The sequence below is a fragment of the Rhinatrema bivittatum genome, chromosome 14, assembly GCF_901001135.1.
Source record: "Rhinatrema bivittatum chromosome 14, aRhiBiv1.1, whole genome shotgun sequence".
Lineage (NCBI taxonomy): Eukaryota > Metazoa > Chordata > Amphibia > Gymnophiona > Rhinatrematidae > Rhinatrema > Rhinatrema bivittatum.
The window spans coordinates 62,680,836-62,691,667 of NC_042628.1; the positions used below are offsets into that span (position 1 = coordinate 62,680,836).

The window sequence follows — 10,832 nt, forward strand, 5'->3', positions numbered from 1 at the left end:
AGCACCAGCCTCCACAGCTCGCAAGCATCTATAGCCCCAGCTCCTCAACCCAACACTTACACTGCAGAGCTTACTTCGCTCGAACCGACATCCGCCTTGGAAATAGCAAACATTCTCAAAAAGATAAAACCGTCCTCTCACCCCCTAGACCATATCCCATCAAACCTGCTGAGTTCCATCCCTGACACCGTGGCCAAGCCACTTGCAGATATCATTAACCGCGCTCTTGCCCAAGGACAAGTTCCCGATCAACTCAAATCTGCAAGGCTCAAACCTCTCCTCAAAAAACCTAACCTTCCCACGACAGATCCTGCCAACTACAGACCGATAGCAAACCTTCCTATGTTAGCCAAAATTATGGAGAAAGTGGTTAACCGACAACTTTCTGAATTCCTAGATGACAACAATATCCTCACCAATAACCAATTTGGATTCCGGAAGAAAAAGAACACCGAATCACTATTAGCTACCCTAGCTGACACCATTATCTTCAATCTTGAAAAAGGCCATCCTTGCCTTCTCGCACTCCTAGATCTATCAGCAGCATTCGACACCGTGAATCACACCAGCTTACTACAACGACTCACAGATATCGGCATCACAGGAGCAGCGTTCAATTGGTTTAAATCCTTCCTGGAGAACAGAACATACAGAGTAAAAATAAATAACAAGGAATCTCATCCCATACAAGCCAAAATGGGGGTACCACAGGGATCCTCACTCTCCCCCACCCTTTTCAACATATATCTTCTCCCACTCTGCCACCTGCTCACCAACCTCAAGCTTAACCATTTCATATACGCGGATGACATTCAAATCATCATCCCCATAACGGACACCTTACACAAGACCATGTCCTACTGGAATAAATGCCTCTCCACCATAAAAGAGCTTCTGACCAGCCTCAACCTGGTTCTGAACACTAACAAAACGGAAATCCTGATAATAGCACCGGAAAAATCTACCCTGCTGACCACAAACAACTCTCCAGTCACCTTAGGATACACCACCTCACCGCAAGTCAGAGATCTGGGTGTAATACTAGACGACAGATTCAGCCTCAATAATTTCATCAACAACACCACCAAAGAATGCTTCTTTAAATTACAAGTTTTAAAGAAACTAAAGCCACTTCTACGCTACAGAGATTTCCGTACAGTACTCCAAGCCATCATTCTCCCGAAACTGGACTATTGCAACTCTCTTTTGCTGGGACTCCCCGCCTGCTCCACCAAACCCCTCCAGATGGTACTAAACTCCACAGCAAGAATACTCACCAACGCCAAAAAAAAAGACCACATCACCCCGATCCTCCAGCACCTCCACTGGCTCCCCATTAAATACAGGATACAGTTCAAAAGCAGCATGATGATGCATAAGGCACTTCACAGCTTATCCCCACTCAACTTAACCTTCAAACTGCAACTACATACTTCAGATAAGCCGACCAGAAGAGCATATCAAAATAGAATGATTACCCAGCCCGCAAAATCCTCCCTAAGAAAACGCGCTCTATCAACTGCGGGCCCGTCCCTCTGGAATTCCCTACCACCAGACCTCCGCCTTGAGCCGTGCCACACTACTTTTAAGGCGAAACTAAAGACTTGGCTCTTCCTGCAAGCATTCCCAGAGAGCTAAGAACTAGAAGATATAACAACCCCTGCCCTTTGGTTCTAATGTACTTATCCAAGATTATAAATTGCCCTATTTATATGTTTAAAGTTGAGACTAATTAGTTTCTGTCTTCTTATTACTTAGATTGAGTATTCTGATTTGTTCCATGCAAATGGCCATGTTAACTGTTCCTCGTAAACTGTTCCTTGTAAACTGTTCCATGTAAACTGCCACCCGGCAGTAATTATTACTGTTCTCTGTGAACCGGAGCGATATGTATTGTATACAGGAGCTCCGGTATATAAAAACCATAAATAAATAAATAAATAAATAAATAAGTCACCTTCCGCGTTTGCCTTAAGTGGTTTCAGGAGACGGTTGGCACAGTTACTGCCTGAGTAAGACGGAGAGCCGAGATAACCATAGAAAGGGCAAGGACTCATTCATAGTGCTGCCCTGTCGCAATGAGATTAGAGGTACAATGAAGCAGTGGATAAGCGTCTGTCATTCACTGACCCTCTTTCCTGAACTGAGGGCGACCTGGGTGGACTTTCCCCCAGCATAATGTCCCTGGTGACAGCTGTCTGACGATGCATATTGCAGAAACCTGGGTTGAGTCAGGCTCAAGCTAGAGTTTCACAGGACCACTGTCCTTGACTGCTGGTGTCGGAGGATCCTTCAGTAAACTGGAGTTCAATGCTAGATATGATACCAGGGAGTCATCCTGAGATGATAGCGCTTTCGTAGGCTGACACGCCCTGTCCGATGCAGTTGCCCTTCTTGCACGGCATGGGAGAGAAAATCTTCTCCACGCTTCCTGGGTAGCAGAGAAGGTTCGATCAGTGTTCTCCACGCCACCTTGCGTGCTTGGCACAGTTACTATGGTAGTCCTTCCAGGCAAAGTACTTACTGGAAGGCCCCCTATGCTGTGCTTCCGGATCGGTAGGTTCAATTATGTTGATGTGTCCAACCTCCCTAATGTTGGATGCTAGCAGGAGTGCATCAGGTGGAGGAAGGATCACCCTTCCTGACAGCAAATCTCGTATATGTCCATGGGCATTAGCTTCCCAATGTGTTTGCGAACCAGGTAAGCGTTCTATGGTCTCTATGGACCATCGAGGTCCTGAGTGTGATACCAATCCAATTCAAGCTTCGTCTGAGTGGTTCTCGTATGTGGGATATGAGGAAATTATACGGTAGTCTCTTCGTCTCTGGGAAGAGGGAATCATCTTGTACTAGGCGAAGCTCATGTGGGCAGACAGGGGAGCCTGGATTCCCTATTGCTTTTGATGACCAAGGCATACTAGGGCAGCCCCCCGCCTGACGAGGTAACCTGCCACTGCGTGGCTAGATTCACATTCTCAGGAGTAAGGTGTCACCGCATCCGTCTACTGTGGAATCCCTGCACAGGCTGTGGCTATTCAGAGTGTGAGGCCTGGGCTCCTGTTTACTGCCAGACGAGTCTCACTTCTTGGCGGCCATCTGTGGAGTCGATTCTCCTCCTTCGTCTGTATAGGAGATCATCCTCTGGCCACCCGTGCGGGCCACAATTACCGCCCTCACCAGAATCGCTTGGATTTGAATCTGATGTGCATGCCCCCCCGGTCTTTTTTGGAGGCTTGGTACATCCGTTGGCAGATGGCCCTCCTTTGGGTCACCATGGAGGACGACTAGCACCAGAGTTACCACATCTTACATATGTTGATCTGGCCTGGTGAGTGGGGTAGGCACTGCATCCCCGTGTTGCCTGCCTCAGTTATTAGCTGGTTATGTATAAATCACATGGCTGACGCCGCTATCATTTTCCGACTGGTTAACACTTGCTGGCTGGGCATTGCACCCTGCCACTAATCCAGCCGCAGACTATGGTCCTTGGATTTGGGTAGTCACATTTTGTTTTTCTTTATGCCAACTGTTGCCCAGGGCCGCCAAAGAAATTTCATGAATTTGGCTCTTCGTTTTCCTGGTCTGTAACACATTCTCCAATGAATTGAAGGGTTTGGGCCCCATGTGACTGAGAGAAAGTCCAGCTTCCTCAGTGCTGTGGCAGGATCACTGGTGCCCCAGTCACAACTAACACTGCTTCATTGATATTCGAAGCAGCAACCTCAATCGACCTGACCGATGCACTGGACAGGAGAAACAATCTTCCTCCTTAGGCAAGAGGATGGTTCAACCCCAAGTGTTTAAGCAAGATGGACTGACAGCAGTGCAGAAAGAACAAGACTGAGGCAGGATGGGAGTCACATGGGAGATACTCCCACACGGGCACAAAGAGCATAGTTCTGTGTGCTTTGAGAAAGGTCCGCCACCTAGAGGACCGGAGGATGTTCCCCCAAAGTCATGGCTAATTCAGCCTGCTTATCTGTGGAAAACCTTTTCATACCAAAAGGGTATCAGGCTTAAAATAAGTCTCTCTCAGGCCGATACAGTAAAGCGTGGCTGCAGTTACCCTGTTTTTAACCCGCTTTGGACGCACATTTTGGACGCGTAAGGCTAACCCGCGATTCAGTATCTGGTGTTATGCATCCTTACCGCTTGCCGAAATAGATGCGCATCCGTCTCTGCCCGCCGCATGTATATGATATGTTAATGATCGATTTAGCTATTCCCTCCGATACAGTAACGTGCGCCCAGATTATCACCTTTTTAACCAGCTTATTTGCTGCGTCTTTAACCTGCATATTTACTGCCTACCCTGACCCTGGCATTAGTGTGGTGTTCGGTCAGCTTCGTACTAGACAGCGCCTTGGACAACATGTATATTATTGCTCTGGCACTATTTTTCATTCGGTTGAGAAGCAGAATGAGAAATGCTCGAATGAGAAACGCTCAAAATGCTCGGCAGATTGGAGAGGCGAACAGGGGAGCCCAGCAGCAAGGAGAACCCATCCGACCGGAGAACCCAGCAGCAAGATCGGAGGAGGTATGTAATATGTTTTAGTTGAACTGTACCATCCATCCATCTCTGGGCGTCTCTGAGGCTCTGGACATGGACACCTCTATGGACGCCGGAGAGATGGTTATCCGCTAGGCGTCCTGAGGCTCCGGGTCCAGCGGAGACATGGACGCCTCTATGGACGCCTATACGGAGTCTCTATGGACGCCTATACGGAGCCTCTACAGAAGGCTATACAGAGCCTTCCTCCTGCGTCTAGAATAAGGCTGTAGTAGATGCTGAAATAAGAACACATAGCTGATTTAAGACTACAAACTTGAGAGTACAGTATTGCAGATCCATGTATGTACATCTCCTCCTAACTCATGTCCATGCTTCTTTTTTCAATCTGTATATATTTTCTGTTTTAAAATGTCACTGATTATGTTTCACTTATATCTACACTGAAATCTATTTAAAAATAATTGAATAACATTGCTGTGAGTAAAGTTTGATAGTTAACTCTGAACAGTGGAGGAGGTTTATCTTTCCCTTTCTTGCCCCATTGCTCTGTTAAATAATTTTTATGTACTGCCATTCAAACTGTACACCAGAGAGTCCACAGTGTGGCATATCCATGTATGTACTGGGAAACTTTTTCTATTTGCCTGCTATTAAATCTTGGTGCACCTGAGAATCCACAGCGTTGCATATCCATGTATGTGTTGTTAAAGGATTTATATGTGTTCATCTATTAATTTGAATTTCATGTGTTTGCCTCTGTTGTATTCCATGCAGGCAGAGCACCGTGCCATCGGCAGGCCAGGCCATCAGCAGGCCATCGGCAGGCCAGGACGTTTCATTCGCACACGGACAACTCTGTTTGGCATGTGTGAGCGAGATGTTGTCCGAACCTACCGGCTGAGCTCACGGGCACTCTTGTTCCTCTATGAAGATCTGTGCTGCGACCTAGACCCCCAGACCAATCGCCACCATGCTGTGCCAGGGTTGACTAAACTTCTCGGTGCCTTAAATTTGTTTTGTACAGGAAGTTTTCAAAACCCCGTGAGTGTCGTTGCAGGTATAACGTAAGCCTCCGTTTCACAGCATCTGTCACAGGTGTTGAAGGCCATGATGAAGCGGATGAGGAAGTACATTGCCTATCCTACGGATGCAGCTGGGCTGCAACAGATTCACAGTCGGTTCATGGGTATTGCGGGGATGCCGAACGTGTTGGGTGCTATCGACTGCATTCATATTGCATTTACCCCCAAGTTGGATGAAGAGAGTGCGTTCCGGAATCACAAGCACTTCCATTCCATGAATGTGCAAGTGGTTTGCGATGCACACCTTTGGATTCTAAATGTTGTAGCGAAGTATCCTGGAAGCTGCCATGACGCTTACATTCTCGCACATTCATCTCTGGGGACCCAATTCCCAGAAGGAAAGTATGGTGAGGGTTGGATACTTGGTAAGTGACAATGGCTACTGCCTGGGATTCTATCTGTGATGTGTTCAGGTCTGGGGATGTTCTGGATGATCGGTATACAGTTATGTTTATGATGTCATGTTATGTTTATGATGTTTGGTACTGCGAAGTTGTTTTTTATGCATTCCGGATTATTGATCCTATAGGTGATGGCGGCTATGGCTGCAAGCCCTGGTTGCTAACTCCACTCCAGACCCCATGCACAGCAGCCGAAAAACGCTACAATGAGGCTCATGGCAGCACCAGAAATGTGATTGAGTGCACTTTTGGAGTTCTGAAGGGGCATTTCCGATGTCTGGATCGCTCAGGGGGAGCCCTGCAGTACAGTGCAGAAAAGGAGGAAGCATAATTGTTGTTTGCTGCATGCTACACAACATTTGTCAGAGATTTGGTGTGGATGTAGAGGTAGCCGAAAACTTGCCACCAGATCCACCTGTGGAACTGGCAGCTGTAGCAGGCAACACTGCATGGGGTCATGAAGTCCAACGAAGGATCATCAAAAGTTATTTCTCTTGTAAGTTATTAAATGTCATACATTCGTTTCCTAACTGCTCTTATAGCACCACTCTTGTCTACAGTGCCCCATAATGATGTGGCGCTTTCATTGTAGTTCATTGCTGTGATTAATTGTAGATATTTATCATTTCTCTACCTGTACGGCCTATTTACTCTTGTCTTGCTTTTGGTTTTGTTTCAGAAGCTGAGATGGATGTATTTAACAATTCACCCCTCAGAACAGAGCATAACACAGGAAGATGACCCCTCCATCAAACTCTTTACAATTCACAAAGGTTTTCATTCTATCCATATTATTTTTATTGGTATTTGTCGAGGTATGAAATGTAAAAATGTTAAAACTTTGTCAACCCATTGAAACCTGATTTTATTTCTTTTCTCTTGTATGGATATCTAGTCGCTTTCCAGCAATCAAAATATAATTCATTGTCTTCTGTTTATTAGGCTTTTTCTTGAAGTATGAAATCTAAATCCTTTGTCAACCCAGTTTTCTTTCTTGATTCCTGTATGAACATCTAGGCCTTTTCCAGCCACCAAAATATTAACAATAGTCTAGGGTTTTTAATGGTGGAATTTATATCCCTTGATGTGTTAAATCGATATAAAGTTTATAAACATTTAACCGACATCTATTTTTCCTTGTATGAATATGAAAGCTTTTCCCAGCAATAAAAACATAATTGTGTTCTGTTTTTCAAGGTTCCATTTACATTTCGTGAAGTATTACATCAATAATGTGTGTCTACCCATTGTATACAACTTTCTTGTCTTTCCCTGTCTTTTATACTCTGGCATGTGGAGCGCCCCTCCAGTGCCAAGGATTAACCCCCCCCCCACACACACACACACACCACTACCACCACCACCCCCAGGCCCTACTCCTGCCATCTGTGAATTCATGCCAGACCTAGGGGATAGGGTGACATCGACATTGACATTATGAACACAGTATGTCCCCCTGCCAACTGCAATGACAATGATGCTCTTATTCCCCCATACTGCAGGGTCTATTCCCTTGCCATACCCATCCTATCCCCCATGTATAAACCTCTAACAATTTTAAAATTTGCTATTATGCTATGTTGTAATATTGTCATCTTTGATTACTTAACCCTTTTCGTACATATTCAGTGATGGATGTGACATTAAAGGATATGAAGGTAAATTGCCAAAAATAACTTATATTGAACATTTTAAGATTGGTTGGCGGAACTATAAGCTGAGGCTAGTTCTTGAATTGTGCCTATCAATTCCGCCATAGTTTCTCTAATTGCAGTAACTTGAGCAGCCATCCCAGACTTGACGTCGGATCTCAGCAACCGCACTTCCTGGAGGAGATGTTCATTATGTCGATCCTGATGCAAGGTTATTCCACTCAAAAATTGCTCGCTCAGGCGATCATTGCCAAAAAGTGACAGTTTGAGGTCCTGCGCCACTGCTTCAGTTTCCGGGATCAGCAGAGCATCAGCCAATAGCCGGGATGGTTGCGAATCCAGAAATGTTTGCAGGGGTGCTGAATCCTGGGGGTCCAGGGGAACTTCTGGTGCTTGGCTGAGAGAAGACACATCAAACAGGTTTAGTGTTACCACGTCCTCTATTGACATGTGTTGGCTGGGGGAGTCTGTGCTCGACATCGGGAAGATGAATTCATCAGGGGTGGGGATGGATTCATCACTGGTAACATTTCCATCATCCACTGTATCTGTGGATAAAGATATAGAAAGAGGTTGCAGTCATTGTAAGAGTGCATCGGAATTTATAGCAGTACCGTTGTCATATTCCCAACATTTGGCTCATTGAATCATGTCTTAACTGTATCCCAATTTTCAATGCATGGAACAAAACAAAATACTAAATTTCGATATATATGTTATCGAACAAGAATTCTTATAACAGGAAAAGCCTAGAGAGACATGACATATTAGCAAAATTCTATCAGATAGTATTACCATAAGTATGGTGACGGTAGGGCAATCAATCACGCACATCTCCCAAGAACTGCTGGAAAAAAGTGAAAACCAAGGAAAGAGAAAGAGTGATCACACATCAGTCGACCACTCGTGACCCATAAAGTTAACATGCAACACTAACCAGATTTATGTACATGCATACCTCCACATGCTGCCGAGTCAGCACCATACTGCGTCTGCACACCTACCACGACCTCCGGCCTGACAGTTCGGAGAACCAGCTCCTCCACAGGTGTGAGCACGATGTTACATGGTGGCCTTCCACCGGTCCTTTTTGCAGAGGCGTCGATTTTAGCGGCCTTCTCTTTGACCTCTTTTCTGGTGTCACGCCACCGATGCTGCACCTGTTTTACATCCCTGGGCATGACAGAAAGGGAGCTCACATCCTGAGCGATCTTTTCCCAAATCCTTTTCTTGCTGGACCACGAAACCTTCGACTGGAAAAGAACTTTATATTTCTCACAGATGGCATGGCACAATAGTTATTTCTCTTCATCTGTAAAGCAAGCATTACGGGTTCGCTTTCTGGATGCCCGGCTCGCACTTGTGCGAGAATTAGAATGTATAGAAGTGAATGATGACATAAACTTGGCATCTCAGAGACATGGTGGAAAGAGGATAACCAATGGGACAGTGCTATACCGGGGTACAAATTATATCGCAATGACAGAGAGGAGCACCCGGGAGGAGGTGTGGCACTTTATGTCCGGGATGGCAGAGTCCAACAGGATAAACATCCTGCATGAGACTAAATACAAAATTGAATCTTTATGGGTAGAAATCCCTTGTGTGTTCGGGAAGACTATAGTGATAAGGGTATACTACCATCACCTGGTCAAGATGGTGAGACGGACAGTGAAATGCTAAGAGAAATTAGGGAAGCTAACCAAATTGGTAGTGCAGTAATAATGGGAAACTTCAATTACCCCAATATTGACTGGGTAAATGTATCATTGGGACACGCTAGAGAGATAACGTTCCTGGATGGAATAAATGATAGCTTTATGGAGCAATTGGTTCAGGAACCAACGAGAGAGGGAGCAATTTTAGATCTAATTCTCAGTGGAACACAGGACTTGGTGATAAAGATAACGGTGGTGGGGCCGCTTGGCAATAGTGATCATAATATGATCAAATTTGATTTAATGACTGGAAGAGGAACAGTGTGCAAATCCAAGACTCTCATGCTAAACTTTCAAAAGGGAAACTTTGATAAAATGAGAAAAATTGTTAGAAAAAAACTGAAAGGAGCAGCTACAAAAGTAAAAAATATCCAAGAGGCGTGGTCATTGTTAAAAAATACCATTCTAGAAGCACAGTCTAGATGTATTCCACACATTAAGAAAGGTGGAAAGAAGGCAAAATGATTACCGGCATGGTTAAAAGGGGAAGTAAAAGGCTATTTTAGCCAAAAGATCTTCATTCAAAAATTGGAAGAAGGATCCAACAGAAGAAAATAGGATAAAGCATAAATCTTGGCAAGTTAAATGTAAGACATTGATAAGACAGACTAAGAAAGAATTTGAAAAGAAGTTGGCTGTAGAGGCAAAAACTCACATAAAAAACTTTTTTAAATATATCCGAAGCAGAAAGCCTGTGATGGAGTCAGTTGGACCATTAGATGATCGAGGGGTTAAAGGGGCACTTAGAGAAGATAAGGCCATCGCAGAAAGATTAAAAGATTTCTTTGCTTCAGTGTTTACTGAAGAGGATGTTGAGGAGGTACCCGTAATGGAGAAGGTTTTCATGGGTAAGGATTCAGATAGACTGAATCAAATCATGGTGAACCTAGAAGATATGGTAGGCCCGATTGACAAACTGAAGAGTAGTAAATCACCTGGACCAGATGGTATACACCCCAGAGTTCTGAAGGAACTAAAAAATGAAATTTCAGACCTATTAGTAAAAATTTGTAACCTATCATTAAAATCATCCATTGTACCTGAAGACTGGAGGATAGCAAATGTAACCCCAATATTTAAAAATGGCTCCAGGGGGCGATCCGGGAAACTACAGACCGGTTAGCCTGACTTCAGTGCCAGAAAAATAGTGGAAAGTGTTCTAAACATCAAAATCACAGAACATTTAGAAAGACATGGTTTAATGAAACAAAGTCAGCATGGCTTTACCCAGGGCAAGTCTTGCCTCACAAATCTACTTCACTTTTTTGAAGGAGTTAATAATCATGTGGATAAAGGTGAACTGGTAGATGTAGTATACTTGGATTTTCAGAAGGCGTTTGACAAAGTTCCTCATGAGAGGTTTCTAGGAAAAGTAAAAAGTCATGGGATAGGTGGCGATGTCCTTTCTTGGATTGCAAACTGGCTAAAAGACAGGAAACAGAGAGTAGGATTAAATGGACAAT

General features: G+C 44.5%; 1 long non-coding RNA gene across 1 annotated transcript; it reads right to left on the minus strand.

The window, feature by feature from the left end:
• Positions 1-6,802: 6,802 nt before the first annotated feature.
• On the minus strand, positions 6,803-9,130 carry LOC115076288. The gene is made up of 3 exons (XR_003852720.1): positions 8,610-9,130; positions 8,447-8,498; positions 6,803-8,199 (listed from the first exon to the last, which is right to left on the minus strand). It is a non-coding gene; the product is annotated as an uncharacterized LOC115076288 (long non-coding RNA).
• Between the last annotated feature and the right edge of the window lie 1,702 nt (positions 9,131-10,832).